The sequence below is a fragment of the Saccostrea echinata genome, unplaced genomic scaffold, assembly GCF_033153115.1.
Source record: "Saccostrea echinata isolate AGI-Se365-2 ecotype Australia unplaced genomic scaffold, CSIRO_AGI_Sech_v1 ptg000066l, whole genome shotgun sequence".
Classification (NCBI taxonomy): domain Eukaryota; kingdom Metazoa; phylum Mollusca; class Bivalvia; order Ostreida; family Ostreidae; genus Saccostrea; species Saccostrea echinata.
This window is the reverse complement of record NW_026889815.1, coordinates 869,035-888,936: the sequence shown is the minus strand read 5'-3', so window position 1 is coordinate 888,936 and position 19,902 is coordinate 869,035. Positions and strand designations below refer to the sequence as shown.

The 19,902-nt window shown below is 33.5% G+C and overlaps 1 pseudogene; it reads right to left on the bottom strand.

The window, feature by feature from the left end:
• The window catches only part of LOC133176127 (uncharacterized), a 33,887-nt pseudogene extending 16,359 nt beyond the window's left edge, over positions 1 to 17,528 (bottom strand).
• Between the last annotated feature and the right edge of the window lie 2,374 nt (positions 17,529 to 19,902).

Below are 19,902 nucleotides of genomic sequence, written 5' to 3'. Positions count from 1 at the left end.
TTAACTTTTTTGTTTTTTAATATTTTTTCAAGATATTATTATGTATAACAGAGGTTATTCTACAAATACTAGATATATAATTTGTTTTGAAATCAGATTCCACATTTTGTAGATTTTTGGTACCGTCATTTTCCCTATTTATTTAGTGGGCAAAGAAAGATAACTCTGACTTGTAAGTGAGAATAGAACTTTCGAGATAAAGGCGAAAATAGTATCGATGACGTTAGAAACATATACACTCTCAATATCAACATATTTAGACGTTCCATGTTCACTCTTCTAAATGTAAGAGTACGTTAGTTACCGCCTCCAGTGCATGTATAGTTTAAAGTTACCAGTGTAGTGTAAGTCTGTATTGACAGTTAATTGATTTACACATGTATATATCTAAAAAAAAACTATATATGCTAGGTAGCTAATTCAAATAAATATATTATAAGCACTGAATATACATTTATAGTGATGGACAGGCATGCAGTTTTATTTATCTCGTATAGTAGTAAGTTCAGAATATTTATAAGATAGTTACTAAGCCTTCTATAATCAGACGATTTTATTATTCTCTATTATTTGAATGCGAATTTATCCCGATTTCCGAGTATTATTTTCAATATTAAAAAATATTACATACACTCGAAAAGGAACTGAGCGATAGAAAATCGTAATACAGTACTGTTTTAAAGCCTTTGGAAATAAATTGATATCTGCCACTTAAAAGAAAGAAAATCAATTTATAGATTAGATTTGTTAATTACATGTATATTTGACAAAAAGTTTAATTATTTATGACACATGATCTATACTCTGTATACTCAAGGAGTTATAAAAGATGTGAAAAGGCGATTCTTGGATTCTTGTGAAATACTCAAAGAGTTAAAAAAAAAAAAATATGTGAAAACGCGATTCTGTGTGAAATAATGCTACGCTATTTGTTTCTTTTGAAAAAAAAACATGATAAAAAAATTGCACAGGTCTGTTGATATGTGGGATAATTATACCTGAATGAGCACAATTTTATGCAATGATATATAATTATATACATGCAACTGACGTCCCTACTTTTCCTTATAATTCATAAAACATAAAACTATCTAATTCCTTTGACCCCCCCCCCCCCCCCTCGTCTTGATTAATATTTGGAGACGTTCGTGCAGCTAGGCATTTGAATTATATATTCGTTTTAGATTTAAATCTGGAACGTGGTTATAATTACCATTTACATGTCATGTGTACAGAATTTCATATTCTATAATGGTACATTATGATACTGAAATGTTCAATTTACATGTCTGTGTGTGTGAGAGAGAGAGAAAGAGAGAGAGAGAGAGAGATTCCCTATTAATCCCGATCCTCCTATCCATTTACATAGACCCAAATATATTTCTATATCAGTCACACCCATTTTTATTATTAAATGTTTTCTGATTTCACAGTCAGTCATGGTCACATCCTGTATATTTTTCTGCTTAAAAAGTATCGCACGAAGTGCACTTGTGTTGACCTGTCAATCAAAATCACTTGACGCTCTATGCACTGCAATAAAGTAGCCTGAGTTCGAAATGATCTTGAAGTATGATCTTTAAGTAAATCTGATGCAACAAACTTGTGAAAATATAAAATAAAATGAAAAATAAAACATTTCGGTATTATGAACTTCGATTGTGGGACGTGGAGACCGGTCCTTTGAGATCGAATAAAGCGAGGTCCCGTGTCGCAGAAGGTGCTGGCACAAAAAAGATTCCTCACTGCTCAATGGCGAAAAGTGCCAAAGTATAGGACAAAATTTTTAAATCTCCACCCGCGAGTAGTGGCGTCTCCATGTGTGTGAAAAATTCTCTCGAGGAACGTTAAACAACATATGATCAATCAATCGATCGATTGCTGATTAATTACTGTAACTGAATAATCTTTCTTATAGGTATGCTTTCAAATCTTGATATTATAACTTTACAAAACTCAGTGACTTAACGTTTAATGTGATACAAACTTAATTCATTATATTTTTTTTTATAACACCATCACAATTATGCCAGAACGTATACACAGTGAAGTTTATGATAGTAGTTTGTTTGTTCGTCTGTTTGTTTGTCTTAGAAATGATTGCAAACATTTTTTTTTAATTGCTAATTATCCTTGCTCTATGATATTCGTATATCTCTTATAGGTGCCAAACGCAGTATACAAGATTGATCATGAAAATCAAAGTACCTTAAGTACTGAAAGGACTTTTTTCCAGTTATTTTTTTCTTTCACAGTAAATATGATATGTATGTTTTTTTTTACACAGAAAAAAAGCAAATTCTTACAGATTTAGAAGAACGGAAGACTTTTTTGTTGCCATGGCAACAAGAGTCTAGTTATTATTATTATTAAGGTCTTCCGTCTCCACGGAAGACCTTATAGTGATTCTATTGTTTCTTATTATTAAGGTCTTCCGTTTTCACGGAAGACCTTATAGTGATTCTACTGTTTCTTCTTCTTCTTCTTCTTATTATTTTTTTGACCAAATTTTGTGCAGGCGTGTTCTCGAAAACTATTGAGTGGTTTTACGTGAAACTTTCAGGAAAAATTAGTCATTGTATGAAGTTTGTTCATCACAAGGAAAATTTGGAAAATTCCATTCTGGTTCAAAGTTACGGGCAATTTCCTGATTTTTAAATGGAATGTTGTCCGCGAATGTTCTCAAGAACGGTTAAAGATATGAACTGGAGACTTATTGGAGAGCATAGAACGTGACATTTTAATTTGTGGAATCGCCTTTTCGTTCGTCGTCGGCACTTCCGGTCGTGTACGGAAGTAATCAAAGAAATCGTAAAATTTCAACTTTCCTTTTTTGAATTAATTCCTATATCACATTATTGCATCTTTTGTGTAGTTTCGAAATATGTTGTTCCCACCGGAAACAAAAACGTCAACTTCCGGTTATAAGAGAAAAACTACATAATTTGAGTACTTTTTCTTTCCCATTAATGTCTTTTGTTGATAAAGTATTTGAAATGAATTTTAAATATGTTATTCAGACTGCAAATGTCTAGAGTAAGGTCAAATATCTTTGTAAAATTCACTTCCGGTCGCGTGTTTTTCTGTCCTCAAAATGAGAAGTTGTCTGAGCAAGATCTCGGAAACGGTTAGAGACTAAGACACCAAACTTATATGAGCAACATACCTTAAGATCTAGGCAAAAACATTTGGGTTCAGAGCGTCAGTCGTCACTTCCGGTCGTCACAGGAAGTGATAAAATAAATAAAAAATTTCAACTTTTCTTTTTTTAATCAAAAATTGCATCACTTTATTGCATTTTCTTCGTAGATTCGAAAGATTTGGTCCTACCAGAAACAAAAACGACAACTTCCGGTTATAAGAGAAAAACTACATTATTTGAGTATTTTTCTTTCCCATTAATACCTTTTGAAGATAAAGTATTTGAAACGAATTTGAAATATGTTATTCAGATTGCAAATGTCTAGAGAAACCTCAAATATCTTTCAAAAATTAACTTCCGGTCACGTGTTTTTCTGTCCTCAAAATGAGAAATTGTCTGAGCCAGATCTCAAAAACAGGTAAGAGATTAAGACACCAAACTTTTATAAGTAACAGACCTTGAGGAGTAGACAAAAACATTTAGGTGAAACGCGTCAGTCGTAACTTCCGGTTGTCACAGGAAGTGATCAAAGAAATTTTAAAAAATAAATTTTCTTTTTTAAAGCAAAGTTTGCATCACTTCATTGCATCTCTCTCGCTGTTTTGAAATATGTTAGATCCCACCAGAAACAAAAACGTCAACTTCCGGTTTTAGGTGATAAACTACTTTATTTCGATATTTAACTTTTTCATAAATATTGCTAAACGATAAAGTACTTGAAATGTTTTTATGCATTTTGTAGATAATGCAAATGTCTAGAGAAAAGTCAGAGATTTTTATAAAATTCACTTCCGGTCGCGTGTTTACCTGTCCTCAAAATTAGAATTTGTTTCCACAATATTGCTCGGCAACAGTAAACGACTGAAGTCTAAAACTTTCTGGACTGATAGTCAGTCAACAGTTTATTTGAATCGTGAGAAAATCTTGTATCGCCGTTACTTCCGGTCGTGACAGGAAGTGAAGTAAAATAGTGAATGGTTAATGGTTAACACGTTGGATTTTCACTCTGACGACTAGGGTTAAATCTCCAGAGTGTCTGAATTTCTTTTATCACTTTTTCAGCTTGAATTTTCGTTTTATTTTCAGAATCGGACGGAAGACCTCTCATTGCTCGCAATGAGTTTCTAGTTATTATTATTATTATTCTTTTTTTTTTTTAGACAAAATTTTGTGCACGCGATTTCTCGAAAACTACTCAATGAATTTCCTTGAAATTTTCAGGGATAAAAGGTCTTTATATGAATTTTATATAAAATTCCGTTTTATGGTAAATTCAGTTCCAGTGCCAAGTTATGGACAATTTTCTGATTTTAAAATGAAATTTTGTCCGCGAGTGTTCTCAAGAATGGCTTAAGATATTAACTGGAGACTTGTTAGAGATGGTAGAACATTATTTGTAGATTGGAGAGGGCACCTTTTCGTTCGTCGTCGGCACTTCCGGTCGCTTACGGAAGTGATCAAAGAAATCGTTAAATTTCAACTTTCCATTTTTAAATCAATTCTTACATCACATTATTGCATCTCTTTTGTAGTTTTGAAATATGTTGATCCCACCGGAAACAAAAACGTCAACTTCCGGTTATAAGAGAAAAACTGCATAATTTGAGTATTTTTCTTTCCCATTAATGTCTTTTGTAGATAAAGTATTTGGAATGAATTTTTAATATGTTATTCAGACAGCAAATGTCTAGAGTAACCTCACATATCTTTCAAAAATTCACTTCCGGTCGCGTGTTTTTCTGTCCTCAAAATGAGAAGTTGTCTGAGCAAGATCTCGGAAACGGTAAGAGATTAAGACACCAGACTTATATGAGCAACAGACCTTAACATGTAGGCAAAACCACTTGGGTTCAGAGCGTCAGCCGTCACTTCCGGTCGTCACAGGAAGTGTTCAAAGAAATCGAAAATTTCAACTTTCCTTTTTTTATTTAAGAATTGCATCACTTTATTGCATCGTTTTCGCAGATTCGAAAGATGTTGGTCCCACCGGAAACAAAAACGACAACTTCCGGTTATAAGAGAAAAACTAAAAAAAATTCGTATTTTACTTTCCTAAAAATATTTTTTATAGATAATGTATTTGAAATGAATTTGAAATGAATTTGAAATATGTTATTTAGACTGCAAAGGTCTAGAGTAACCTCAAACATCTTTCAAAAATTCACTTCCGGTCGCGTGTTTTTCTGTCCTCAAAATGAAAAATTGTCTGAGCGAGATCTCAAAAACAGGTAAAAGATTAAAACACCAGACTTATATGAGCAGCAGACCTTGAGGAGTAGGCAAAATCCATTTGGTTAAACGCGTCCGTCGTAACTTCCGGTCGTCACAGGAAGTGATCAAAGAAATCAAAAATTTTAACTTTTCTTTTTTAAATTAAAGTTTGCATCACTTTATTGCATCTCTTTCGCTGTTTTGAAATATGTTAGTTTCCACTGGAAACAAAAACGTCAACTTCCGGTTTTAGGCGATAAACTACGTTATTTCGATATTTAGCTTTCTCATAAATATTGCTTATCGATAAAGTACTTGAAATGTTTTTATGCATTTTGTAGATACTACAAATGTATAGAGAAACGTCAGAGATTTTTTATAAAATTCACTTCCGGTCGCGTGTTTACCTGTCCTCAGAATTATAATTTGTTCTCACAATATTGCTCGGCAACAGTAAACGACTGAAGTCTAAAACTTTCAGAACTGATAGTCAGTCATCAGTTTATTTGAATCACGAGGAAATCTTGTATCGCCGTTACTTCCGGTCGTGACAGGAAGGGATGCAAGAAAGTAAATGGTTAATGGTTAGCGCGTTGGACCTTCACGCTGACGACCAGGGTTAAATCTCCAGAGTGTCAGAATTTCTTTTATCACTTTTTCAGCTTGAATTTACGTTTTTATTTTTAAAATCGGACGGAAGACCTCTCATTGCTCGCAATGAGTTTCTAGTTAAGGTCTTCCGTCTCCACGGAAGACCTTATAGTGATTCTATTGTTTCTTATTATTATTATTATTATTATTATTCTTTTTTTTTTAGACAAAATTTTGTGCACGCGATTTCTCGAAAACTATTCAATGAATTTCCTTGAAATTTTCAGGGATAAAAGGTCTTTATATGAATTTTATATAAAATTTCGTTTTTTGGTAAATTCGGTTCCAATGCCAAGTTATGGACAATTTTCTGATTTTAAAATGCAATTTTGTCCGCGAGTGTTCTCAAGAATGGCTTAAGATATTAACTGGAGACTTGTTAGAGATGATAGCATGATTTTTAGATTGGAGAGGGCACCTTTTCGTTCGTCGTCAGCACTTCCGGTCGCTTACGGAAGTGATCAAAGAAATCGTTAAATTTCAACTTTCCATTTTTAAATCAATTCTTACATCACATTATTGCATCTCTTTTGTAGTTTTGAAATATGTTGATCCCACCGGAAACAAAAACGTCAACTTCCGGTTATAAGAGAAAAACTGCATAATTTGAGTATTTTTCTTTCCCATTAATGTCTTTTGTAGATAAAGTATTTGGAATGAATTTTTAATATGTTATTCAGACAGCAAATGTCTAGAGTAACCTCACATATCTTTCAAAAATTCACTTCCGGTCGCGTGTTTTTCTGTCCTCAAAATGAGAAGTTGTCTGAGCAAGATCTCGGAAACGGTAAGAGATTAAGACACCAGACTTATATGAGCAACAGACCTTAACATGTAGGCAAAACCACTTGGGTTCAGAGCGTCAGCCGTCACTTCCGGTCGTCACAGGAAGTGTTCAAAGAAATCGAAAATTTCAACTTTCCTTTTTTTATTTAAGAATTGCATCACTTTATTGCATCGTTTTCGCAGATTCGAAAGATGTTGGTCCCACCGGAAACAAAAACGACAACTTCCGGTTATAAGAGAAAAACTAAAAAAAATTCGTATTTTACTTTCCTAAAAATATTTTTTATAGATAATGTATTTGAAATGAATTTGAAATGAATTTGAAATATGTTATTTAGACTGCAAAGGTCTAGAGTAACCTCAAACATCTTTCAAAAATTCACTTCCGGTCGCGTGTTTTTCTGTCCTCAAAATGAAAAATTGTCTGAGCGAGATCTCAAAAACAGGTAAAAGATTAAAACACCAGACTTATATGAGCAGCAGACCTTGAGGAGTAGGCAAAATCCATTTGGTTAAACGCGTCCGTCGTAACTTCCGGTCGTCACAGGAAGTGATCAAAGAAATCAAAAATTTTAACTTTTCTTTTTTAAATTAAAGTTTGCATCACTTTATTGCATCTCTTTCGCTGTTTTGAAATATGTTAGTTTCCACTGGAAACAAAAACGTCAACTTCCGGTTTTAGGCGATAAACTACGTTATTTCGATATTTAGCTTTCTCATAAATATTGCTTATCGATAAAGTACTTGAAATGTTTTTATGCATTTTGTAGATACTGCAAATGTATAGAGAAACGTCAGAGATTTTTTATAAAATTCACTTCCGGTCGCGTGTTTACCTGTCCTCAGAATTATAATTTGTTCTCACAATATTGCTCGGCAACAGTAAACGACTGAAGTCTAAAACTTTCAGAACTGATAGTCAGTCATCAGTTTATTTGAATCACGAGGAAATCTTGTATCGCCGTTACTTCCGGTCGTGACAGGAAGGGATGCAAAAAAGTAAATGGTTAATGGTTAGCGCGTTGGACCTTCACGCTGACGACCAGGGTTAAATCTCCAGAGTGTCAGAATTTCTTTTATCACTTTTTCAGCTTGAATTTACGTTTTTATTTTTAAAATCGGACGGAAGACCTCTCATTGCTCGCAATGAGTTTCTAGTTAAGGTCTTCCGTCTCCACGGAAGACCTTATAGTGATTCTATTGTTTCTTATTATTATTATTATTATTATTATTATTCTTTTTTTTTTAGACAAAATTTTGTGCACGCGATTTCTCGAAAACTATTCAATGAATTTCCTTGAAATTTTCAGGGATAAAAGGTCTTTATATGAATTTTATATAAAATTTCGTTTTTTGGTAAATTCGGTTCCAATGCCAAGTTATGGACAATTTTCTGATTTTAAAATGCAATTTTGTCCGCGAGTGTTCTCAAGAATGGCTTAAGATATTAACTGGAGACTTGTTAGAGATGATAGAACATGATTTTTAGATTGGAGAGGGCACCTTTTCGTTCGTCGTCGGCACTTCCGGTCGCTTACGGAAGTGATCAAAGAAATTGTTAAATTTCAACTTTCTTTTTTTAAATCAATTCTTACATCACATTATTGCATCTCTTTTGTAATTTTGAAATATGTTGGTCCCACCGGAAACAAAAACGTCAACTTCCGGTTATAAGAGAAAAACTACATAATTTGAGTATTTTTCTTTCCCATTAATATCTTTTGTACATAAAGTATATGGAATGAATTTTTAATATGTTATTCAGACAGCAAATGTCTAGAGTAACCTCAAATATCTTTCAAAAACTCACTTCCGGTCGCGTGTTTTTCTGTCCTCAAAATGAGAAGTTGTCTGAGCAAGATCTCGGAAACGGTAAGAGATTAAGACACCAGACTTATATGAGCAACAGACCTTAAGATGTAGCCAAAACCACTTGGGATCAGAGCGTCAGCCGTCACTTCCGGTCGTCACAGGAAGTGATCAAAGTAATCGAAAATTTCATCTTTTCTTTTTTTATTTAAAAATTGCATCACTTTATTGCATCTTTTTCGCAAATTCGAAAGATGTTGGTCCCACCGGAAACAAAAACGACAACTTCTGGTTATAAGAGAAAAACTACAAAATTTGAGTATTTTACTTTCCTATAAATATTCTTTATAGATAATGTATTTGAAATGAATTTTAAATATGTTACTCAGACTGAAAAGGTCTAAAGTAACCTCAAATATCTTTCAAAAATTCATTTCCGGTCGCGTGTTTTTCTGTCCTCAAAATGAAATATTGTCTGAGCGAGATCTCAAAAACAGGTAAAAGATTAAAACACCAAATTTTTATGAGTAGCAGACCTTGAGGAGTAGGCAAAACCATTTTGGTTAAACGCGTCCGTCGTAACTTCCGGTCGTCACAGGAAGTGATCAAAGAAATCAAAAATTTTAACTTTTCTTTTTTAAATTAAAGTTTGCATCACTTTGTTGCATCTCTTTCGCTGTTTTGAATTATGTTAGATTCCACCGGAAACAAAAACGTCAACTTCCGGTTTTAGTGAAAAACTACGTTATTTCGATATTAATCTTTCTCATAAATATTGGTTATCGATAAAGTACTTGAAATGTTTTTATGCATTTTGCAGATACTGCAAATGTCTAGAGAAACGTCAGAGATTTTTTTTTTATAAAATTCACTTCCGGTCGCGTGTTTACCTGTCCTCAGAATTAGAATTTGTTCTCACTATATTGCTCGGCAACAGTAAACGACTGAAGTCTAAAACTTTCAGAACTGATAGTCAGTCATCAGTTTATTTGAATCTCGAGGAAATCTTGTATCGCCGTTACTTCCGGTCGTGACAGGAAGTGATGCAAAAAAGTGAATGGTTAATGGTTAGCACGCTGGATTTTCACGCTGACAACCAGTGTTAAATCTCCAGAGTATCTGAATTTCTTTTATCACCTTTTCAGCTTGAATTTACGTTTTTATTTTCAAAATCGGACGGAAGACCTCTCATTGCTCGCAATGAGTTTCTAGTTTTTCTTCTTCTTCTTCTTCTTCCTGGGTACTTTTTTGTCCGCGAGTGATCTCGTCAACTACTCCGACGATTGAGGTAAAACCTTTTTAGGGTTAATAGGCATGTTATGTAGATTTGCGGAATCAAGGTCATTTTGCGCGCACGTGCATGCGCGTGCAATGCGTAAAATGACCAATATACTTGATATATCTGTAACTTTTATATTTTTTGATGAAATGCTTTGATACTCAGAATATAAGGATATATTAAAAGTGTAAACAAGATGACATGCGCATGCATGCACGTGTGCGCACGCGCAAAGCGTAAAATGACAAATATACTTGATATACTCGTAACTTTTTTCTTTTTGATGAAATGCTTTGATACTCAAAATATTTATATATATCAAAAGTGTGGACAAGATGACATGGTCATCATGCACATGCAAGCATGCATGTATATGCATGCACGTTCGCGTGCGTGCAATGTGTTAAATGACCAATATACTTAATATAGCCGTAATTTTTATATTTTTTTATGAAAAGCTTTGATATTAAGAATATACAGATATATTAAAAGTGTAGACAAGATGATGTGGACATCATGCTCATGAATGCACATGCGCGCGCGTGCATTGCGTAAAATGACCAATATACTTAATATAGCCATAACTTTTATATTTTTTTATGAAAAGCTTTGATACTAAGACTAAACAGACATATTATAAGTGTAGACAAAATGGCATGGTCATTAGGAACATACAGGTGCGCATGCGTGCAATGCTAAGATGACCAATATACTTGATATAGCCGGAACTTATTTATTTTTTGATGAAATGTTTTGAGACTGAGAATATAAAGATGCATTAATAGTATAGATGAGATGACATGGTCATCCTGCACATGCATGCACGTGCGCGCGCGTGAAATGCAAAAAACGATCAATATACTTCATTGCCTTATTTAATGAAGCTTACAGGAAATAAGACATCAAAAGGGTGTTGGGGAGCGTTTGGGGAACATCTGTAACGGTCCCCGTTACAATTATAACTAGTTCCTTTTATAACCAGGCACTTAGTTTGTCTGCTTAATATCCAGGAGCAGAGAAGAAGATTTTCAAAGAATTTAAGCAATTCACTGTACATGTATGACCAATAAAGCCCCACCCTAACACAAAATCCCATAAACAAGAGGCCTTAATTCACAGTTTTGGAAGAGACGCGCTTGCTTATCATTTTTGTGCACTTCGTTTGTCTCCTAAATATACAGCTGTGAGAAAAACTAAAACTCCTTATCTAAGGGCCACGAATTTCACAATTTGTTTTTGAGGTATCAGTGCGTATTGGAATTCATAAAATAGGCAAGCTGTTGACAAATAAGTTGATGATTCAAGGATATTAAGAATCTAGTTAATAGACAATATTTCGCAAATTCTAAGGTTGAAACAATGGTTTTGTTTGCACCTACAATCTCTCGTTAAGTCCATTATTTTCACACTGTATTGCCTACTGATTTCTCCGGTTACCTGACCATGACAAAGAGCACACGGCGGGTGTTACCGGTCGACTGGGGATGGCCACTCATCCACGGCACCTGATCCCACCACTGTTTTCAGATGTCCATGTTGGCTCTGCTAACATTTGTATTGTGCTTTGACTTTGAGAGTGATAACTGTTCTTTATCTTTTTTTTTCTAAATGCAAAAAGGATGACTGCTTGATATCCAGGAATAAAGATGACTTTTAAAAGTTACATTAATTTTGATGGTTTGAACCCCACCCCTTAGGCTCCAAAGAGCCGAGAACATGAAATTCATATTTTTTTTCTCCTTTTACCCATAGATACTAAACAACAAATTAATTAAACCTGATACAGAGGTCACAGAGAAGAAGTTTAATGTGTTTAAATACAACACACGACGACAACAGACGAAAACAGATAGCAATAGGTCACCTGAGTAAATGAGCAACCTCATCTCCCTATGCAAATGTTAAAATGTGACAATGTTCAGTTGTCCCCTTCCAGCCTCAAAGACTCTTAAAACTTGACAAGGGATACTTCCTATGATCCCTTACCCTTACTTAGTGTTGGTTTGTTACATCATTCAAAAGTGGTGGAGAAAAATGTGCTTGAAACAACAATTGGTGGAAACCCTACAGTTCTAACTGAAGAGAGGAAATTGATAACCCTATAGCCCCCCCCCCCCCCTCTCTGCCACAATAATTGTTTTCATGCGCACTTCAAGGAAAAGGGGTTATAAGCGAAATTTAAATTTTCTAGGAAAATGAATGAGAAAAAGAATAGTTTCTATCAGAATATTGGCCCCGTCTGGTTTTAAAGTTACCTCCAAAAACTGAAAAGGAATACTCCCTATGATTCCTTATCATTCCCTTGTGTTGGTTTGTTCTGGTGTTTGCAAAGAAATAAATACTTAAAAACGGCCTCTCAAACAAAACACGACTCGATCTACCCCTAAGGTCCTAATCTAAGATCGGTAAACGATAGCGCGATGCGCCACTTACTATGCCCTTCTAATGATGCATATGCACTTAACAAAAATGCTTTTAATAACTGACATTGGTGATTTTTTTTTAATTTTCTATTTCAAAACCGTATGATATTCCTAATGCATGTGAGCTGAACTGCCTTCGAGTATTTGTCTTATTAAGTAATTAAGTGATCCATTAATTGTCTAAGTATTAATTATTAATTGTCTAAAATAAGTATAAAAACATTATTGCGTCGAGTACTCTCAGTCCTTTGATGAATTTCTTAGTGGCTGCTGTTGTTGGCTGCCAACTTCATTCTAGTATTTTGACTGCATGTTATATGCATCCGAATTTATAATACATAGTAAAGCTTCTGTACTACATAATATATAAAATGGACTTAATGATATAAAGGGAAGACTTAATGTTATAGGCAACCGACTATGTAGTATTTTAATTTGACAGCATATTAAAGCTTCTGTACTACATATTATGTAAAGTGGACTCAATGATATAAATAATAGAATACATATTCAATAAAGTGGACTTAATGATATTAAGAATACACTTCATATTATATAAAGTGGATTTAATGATATAAAGAATAGGCTTCATGTTATATATAGTGGACTTAATGATATAAAGAATTGACTTCATATTATTTAAAGTGGACTTAATGATATAAAGAAAAGGCTACATATTATATATAGTGGACTTAATAATATAAAGGATAGACTTAATGTTACGTAAAATTGACAATATGATGCATATTTTGTATCCTTATGACAGCATATTGTGTTCCATAGACATAATATAGAAAGTGGTCTTACTGATATAAGAGATAGACTACATAATATATAAAGTGGACTTAATGATATAAAGAATAGACTTCATAATATATATAGTGGACTTAATGATATAATGAATAGACTTCATAATATATAAAGTGGACTTAATGATATAAAGAAAAGACTACATAATATATAATGTGGACTTAATGATATAAAGGATAGACTAAATGTTATGTAAAATTGACATTGTGATGCATATTTTGTACCCTTAAGACAGCTGAGGCGTTCCATAGAGATCAGTTTCTAGGTTGTATGAAGGAAGCAGCATTTAGTAACTACGAATGAAAATTGAAATAAATCCATGCCAATATTTTTATGACAATGTTTTTCAATCAATTCAGTCAATTACATGATAGAATCAACCAACCAGTCTGACTCTCTTGAACCTTATGAATAATATGTAAGTATAGCTGTTAAGGGAAGTAACTCAAAAATAAAGATCGGTGCCGGTATGTCCTTGTCTTGTTTCTATATTTGCGTTTTCAGCTAAAACATCTGGAAATCATAGGAAATGAAAATATAATAATGTATATAATACAAAAAACTATATGAAATAATTGGGTGTTGGAGAAATATTAAGGTGAAAATTTATGTAGGTCCCTTTTATCAACATTTTACATAGGAAATGCATTGAGAATTGCAAAAACACTGATTTGACAAAATCTAAAAAAGAAGACTGGCTTGGCTGGTTAAACAATCCAGAATATAGCCTGTTTATTACAATTATACTTACTCAAGAGTTCTTGAAAAATTCTATACGATAACCAGGAACCTTGCCAATGTCCTTAAGGCTTCTTTACTTGGAGCATATATAAATGTAAATGTTTACATGCAAAGAATATCATATATGAGGATGGTTATTCGGACGGAAGACCTCTCGTTGCTCGCAACGAGTATCTAGTTATTGTTATAATTTTATAATTGTCTGTTCTGGGCTATAAATTAGAAATAAATAAATGCTCTGTTCTATAAAAATCTTATCCGGAACCACTGGACTCGAAGAAAAAACCAAAATGTCAGGTATTGCTGATTTTAGTTGATCAAATGAAATATTGTCTGAAACCTCTAATTTATTGGTTCTTCCCAATTGTGAGTCTCCACAAAACCACTACTCGTATGATAATATTAAATGCTCTTACTGGCACCCCCAACCCCCTTCAAGATGTTGCCTTCTTCCGGATGATAAAAGATAAAAAATACCACTCTCTACCATCGGCCCATACACATATAACTACTATAAATACTATATCACAGTGATAAGCATGAGAAATAGTGCATTTGTTGTATGTAATTCATTGCAATTAAATGTCTGAGCTAATGATAGTCCTTAAAGATAGATATTTACTTAATAGATATAAAACTATTAGTTTAATTTGAAATAATCCTTGAAATGTTATGTTTTTTATGTTTTTTACGTTATGTCAAAAATCGAGCCCATTGCAGAGGTATCTGAGAGAGGAACGAACGACAACTCTGCATAGGAGATTGAAAAAATACAAGTATTGAATCAACATTAAAGTTATTTTAAGGATATTTTAGTATTAAAAAAAATAACACGTCATTAAACCTTGTTTTTTGAAAAACGCCTACACTAAATAACGTACATATAAGTACATGTATATATAAGAAGACGTACTAATAACTATAAATATATCTACTAGAAGATGATGGAATTTATTAGAGCCCCGCTCTTTGGGCGTCTTATAGTAATCAGTCTGTCCGTCCGAGATCTCTTGTCCGGAGCATATCTTCTCTCTCCTTGGCCCGATCTTGGTCATTCTTCACCCACAGAGTGTCTTTGGTTGAAGTGTGTGCAGTGACTTTTAACCATGTTTCTAGGTTTAAGGTTAAGGTCATAGCAGAATTGTATGAAAAATCCTTGTCTGGAGCATATCCTCTCTCCTCTTGGTCCAGTGTGGCTCATACTTCACTCACAGAGTGCCACTGGTCAATGGATGTGCAGTGACCTTGAACGAAGTTTCTAGGTCAAGGTCAAAAATAGCCTCTCTGTTCAAAATCTTTATTCGGTGCATAATCTCTTTCCCTTAAAGGTGCTTAGACACAGATTTGAAGTTTATATTTTCTCAAATTTTCTGTATAATATCACAACTTATATGCTGCTATAGCATATCACACGAATATAAAATTAAAAACTTATTTAATCTGGAAATTATTGAAACTACGAATTTCGGGAGGCGTTTGATTAACACATCCTTGCACTTTCACAATTTTCAACTTTATCCTCAATACTTAAGAGAAGTAGCAATTTTGTTGTGTATTAATGAATAATATTCCAGGCCATTCCAAGTTCTTTCTATGTTAAGCGTCCGCGTGCGCCTTGGTTTTTGACACCAAATATCAGAAAAAAACAAACAGAATCAGGAGTCCTTAAAGTGATTATTCTGGTCGAAATCTTTGAATTCTGCCATTTACTCTAGTGATCTATCTACAATATGTCACATTAGATATATTTTAAGCATTTAATACCTTGATTTTGCTAAAGAATAGATTTTTCTACGAGAAAAATATATAAATGAAATCAACTTCTTTGAATGACGTCATTATTATGACTATAAAGTCTGTGTTTTATTTTTTTGACTTGTGTGTTTTTTGCGAATAGGTAGGTAGGTTTCTGAAAGATGGGTGGACGCTAAACAGAGAAAAAACTTGGAATGGCCCCATCTATAATCCAGAAAATTCAGAGTAAAAATGTGCGAAAGCAAAACCCACTCGCTTAATATTATCAGCCCGTGCTCAGTGTTGTGTAGTTGTGTACAGTTTAACAAATTGAATCCACCCGTGAAACGTAAACTGTTTTTGTAAACAGGGCACAAGCTCTGTTGTAGTTAATGTTTATGTTTCATCGGGTGTGTTTAATTGTTAAACTCTGCACACACCACTGAGCACGGACTGACGATACTGGTGAGAGGATTTTGCTTTCTACATTTCTACTATGGAATTTCTGCATTATAGTTTTAATATTTTTCATTAATAAAAAACAAAATTGCTACTTTTATAAAGTAATAAGGATAAAGTTAAAATTTGTGAAAGTGCAAGGATGTGTCTATCAAACGCGTCCAGAAATTCGAAGTTTCAATAACTTCCAGATAAAATAAGATTTTTATCAAATTTTCGTATGAAATGCTATAGCAACATATAAGTCATGAAATTATACAGAAAATTTGAGTAAATATTAACTTCAAATCTGTGTCTAAGCACCTTTAAGTCCAACCAGCCTCAAACTTTACCAATTGACTTAGGGTACAGAACAGTTGTGATTTTCCTTCCATATTTTGATAGAGGATATGCAACGATTTCCATGGAGGATGTGCAACATTAGTGATTTTTGTGCCGTTTTTTGATAGAGGGTATGGAGCACTCGTGATTTGTGTGCCACTTTTTATTATAACAAGAATGACATAGAAGCCCTTTAGACTCAAACAACTCATCCCTTAATAGTACACAAATGTTCCTCTTCAAAGTAAACCCTTTTCAGCTACCTTACATTTTCATGTTCGTTACTGAAAGCGGGCCATTTGAGATGGCCACCATCTCAATGATATCTAGTGTATTTCTAAATTTTAATCGACATAAGGTTTTTTTTTTTTCTTTTTGATTTGCTTTACATAAATTTATCCCTTAATGTTGATGCATTTATGTAATCGTCCTATATCTATATTATACTTTTGCCGGAATTTTGTTTTCTTGACCTATAGATTTTTCCTTTAGAAACTCCCGTTGCAACAGGATGTGGCATCCAAACATCCAATGGATGCTTTCAGTTTCAATGTTTATAAATATTAGGGATGCACGATTTTATCGGTATACCGGTATATCATGATTTTTTATTGCGCGATACGTATCGTGATACGGAGACTAAATTACCGGTTTTTGATACATAACTATAAATTCCGGAAATTATTCATCTATTTGTTGCAGCTATTGAATGACAATTATAGGAAGTGTAAAAAATGTTGAAAACAGTCAAACAGCGGCATCCTTATATGCTTTATATAAAATAATTAAAAATTTAGAAAGTAAAGTTATGTTTTTAGAGGATATTTTTTAAGAAATATTATAGAAATTCATTTGAAATTAGAGTAAAAATTATGAGTAAAAATATTACGATTTATCATGATATTTTTGGGAAAAAATCATGATATATCAGGATACGAAATTTTTGCCGATACCCATCCCTAATAAATATTACCTGTAGCTGAGTAGGGATGGCATGGGACCTTTCCGTAGAGAATCGTATTTGTTCGTCCACACCATTAATCAAACTAAAAATGATCCTCCGGGTAAAACGGTATCTGGAAATTAGATCTGTGTTATTTAGCGAGTCTGGTGGCTGACTCCTGTCGCGAAAAACACGCTGGCGTTTTAAAGAACGCTGCATATGTCGTCATTTTTGATTATGCTAATGTGCTTTTCTACGGCTGCTGGAGGGCACACGTAGATTTTGACACAAATCTAAGCCAGATCGTAAGATACGACCTTTAGTAAGACGCAAAATTGACATAAGTTATGATTACGTCTACATTAACGTTTTGACTTAACGGCCTTTAGTAAAAATTGACATCTGTTGTGGCAGAGGGTTGGAGAAGCTTGTTTGAATTGTTGTGTTGGACTTTGAGGGTATCCTGGTTTGGATTGCTTGGATGAGGCTAGTGATGTATTCTATGTATTTTTTGCTGCATAGTTTGTTGAAGTTGATTCATAACATCGCACACAACTGCCATGCATTTACAAGCACGATTTGAAAGAATCTGGTTATTCATTTGCATGGACATTTTAGCTATTGATCATTTTGTACGCAGGTCCAATTGTTTGTGGAAATTGAGGCATCACAGTATTCCCACGGCTGGTTTCAGACCTTTCATAATCATCGTTGTCAAACGTCCTCAGGCAGGGCTGAATCGTTTTTAATTTAATTTTAAAATCATTAAACAGCTCTTGGTGTTGAATTTTATTACTTTTTATAAGTTTAAATTATACCGCTCAAAAATACAACCGTAGCAACGGAAGTGAGGGGATCTAGAAACTGAAACATAGGCCTAGCAGCCATGTTGTTATTTACATGTGGAAAGATCGAGTTATTGTTTGAAGTTTTAAGGTACAGTTATTAAATATGGAATTTTCTACGAATCACGGGGACTGGAAATGAGAGGATTGCATGGATACACATGACTCAGCTGGTATTCAGGGGTGTGTGTCCCCATACCAAACCAGGTTATACAGATTTAACGGTGTTCTTTTTTGGATATTAACCAATCGGAGGCTAGAATACAAACAGAATTAAATTATATAAATTTAAGTTCAATATACTAAAGTTTGACAACATTTTTATTAGAGATAAAATATTAACTATCCCCAAATCAAATACATTATAACTAATGTGCGTTTTTGAATCTTACTATCACACTATCCTGATAAAATAAAGGTAAACTCCACCTGTATTCCCCAAAGAGAGCCTCCTAATTCCTCTGCATAATTACAGGTTTTCGGCGAGTAGTCTTTTTAGGGAACACACCAAACTCACACAAAACATACTTGCCGTATAAATGATACTTTTTAAGTAACTGTTATTTGATACTCAAAAACTTTAAGTCTGGATTTAAGAAGACTTGACTAACCGAATGATGTAGCTAAAAAAATCATCCCTTCTATGGAGTTTATACAAAATACAACGGAGATAATTATATACTTAACGCTACGACTTAGTAGAAAGATTAACTTTTTTGAACTCAACTTCTGATCTAACAGTTCTCATTAAGTTGCATCAGTTGGCTCCGGTCCAAAAAAACTTAAATCAGACAATTTTAATTAATTAAACTTTCAAAAGTAAAATACAATAAATTTTTAAACACTTTGAAAGTAAAAGCATTTTATGATGAAATCTTTGAAATATAAAAAAAAAAATTCAAAATGATAATTAAATGAGTAAATTTGGATTGGAAACTGAGGGCCAGTTGAGCATAACATCATGATTTCAGAAATGAAAGACTTTTGCCAATCAGAGAGCTAGAAATTATTCAATGATATATTAAAAGATTATTTTAGAATGACTCCTAGTTAGAGATTTCGTTTTTAATTTAATTTTAAAATCATTAAACAGCTCTTGGTGTTGAATTTTATTACTTTTTATAAGTTTAAATTATACCGCTCAAAAATACAACCGCAGCAACGGAAGTGAGGGGATCTAGAAACTGAAACATAGGCCTAGCAGCCATGTTGTTATTTACATGTGGAAAGATCGAGTTATTGTTTGAAGTTTTAAGGTACAGTTATTAAATGTGGAATTTTCTACGAATCACGGGGACTGGAAATGAGAGGATTGCATGGATACACATGACTCAGCTGGTAGTCAGGGGTGTGAGTCCCCATACCAAACCAGGTTATACAAATTTAACGGTGTTCTTTTTTGGATATTAACCAATAGGAGGCTAGAATACAAACAGAATTAAATTATATAAATTTAAGTTCAATATACTAAAGTTTGACAACATTTTTATTAGAGATAAAATATTAACTATCCCCAAATCAAATACATTATAACTAATGTACGTGCGTTTTTGAATCTTACTATCACACTATCCTGATAAAATAAAGGTAAACTCCACCTGTATTCCCCAAAGAGGGCCTCCTAATTCCTCTGCATAATTATATACTTAACGCTACGACTTAGTAGAAAGATTAACTTTTTTGAACTCAACTTCTGATCTAACAGTTCTCATTAAGTTGCATCAGTTGGCTCCGGTCCAAAAAAAAAA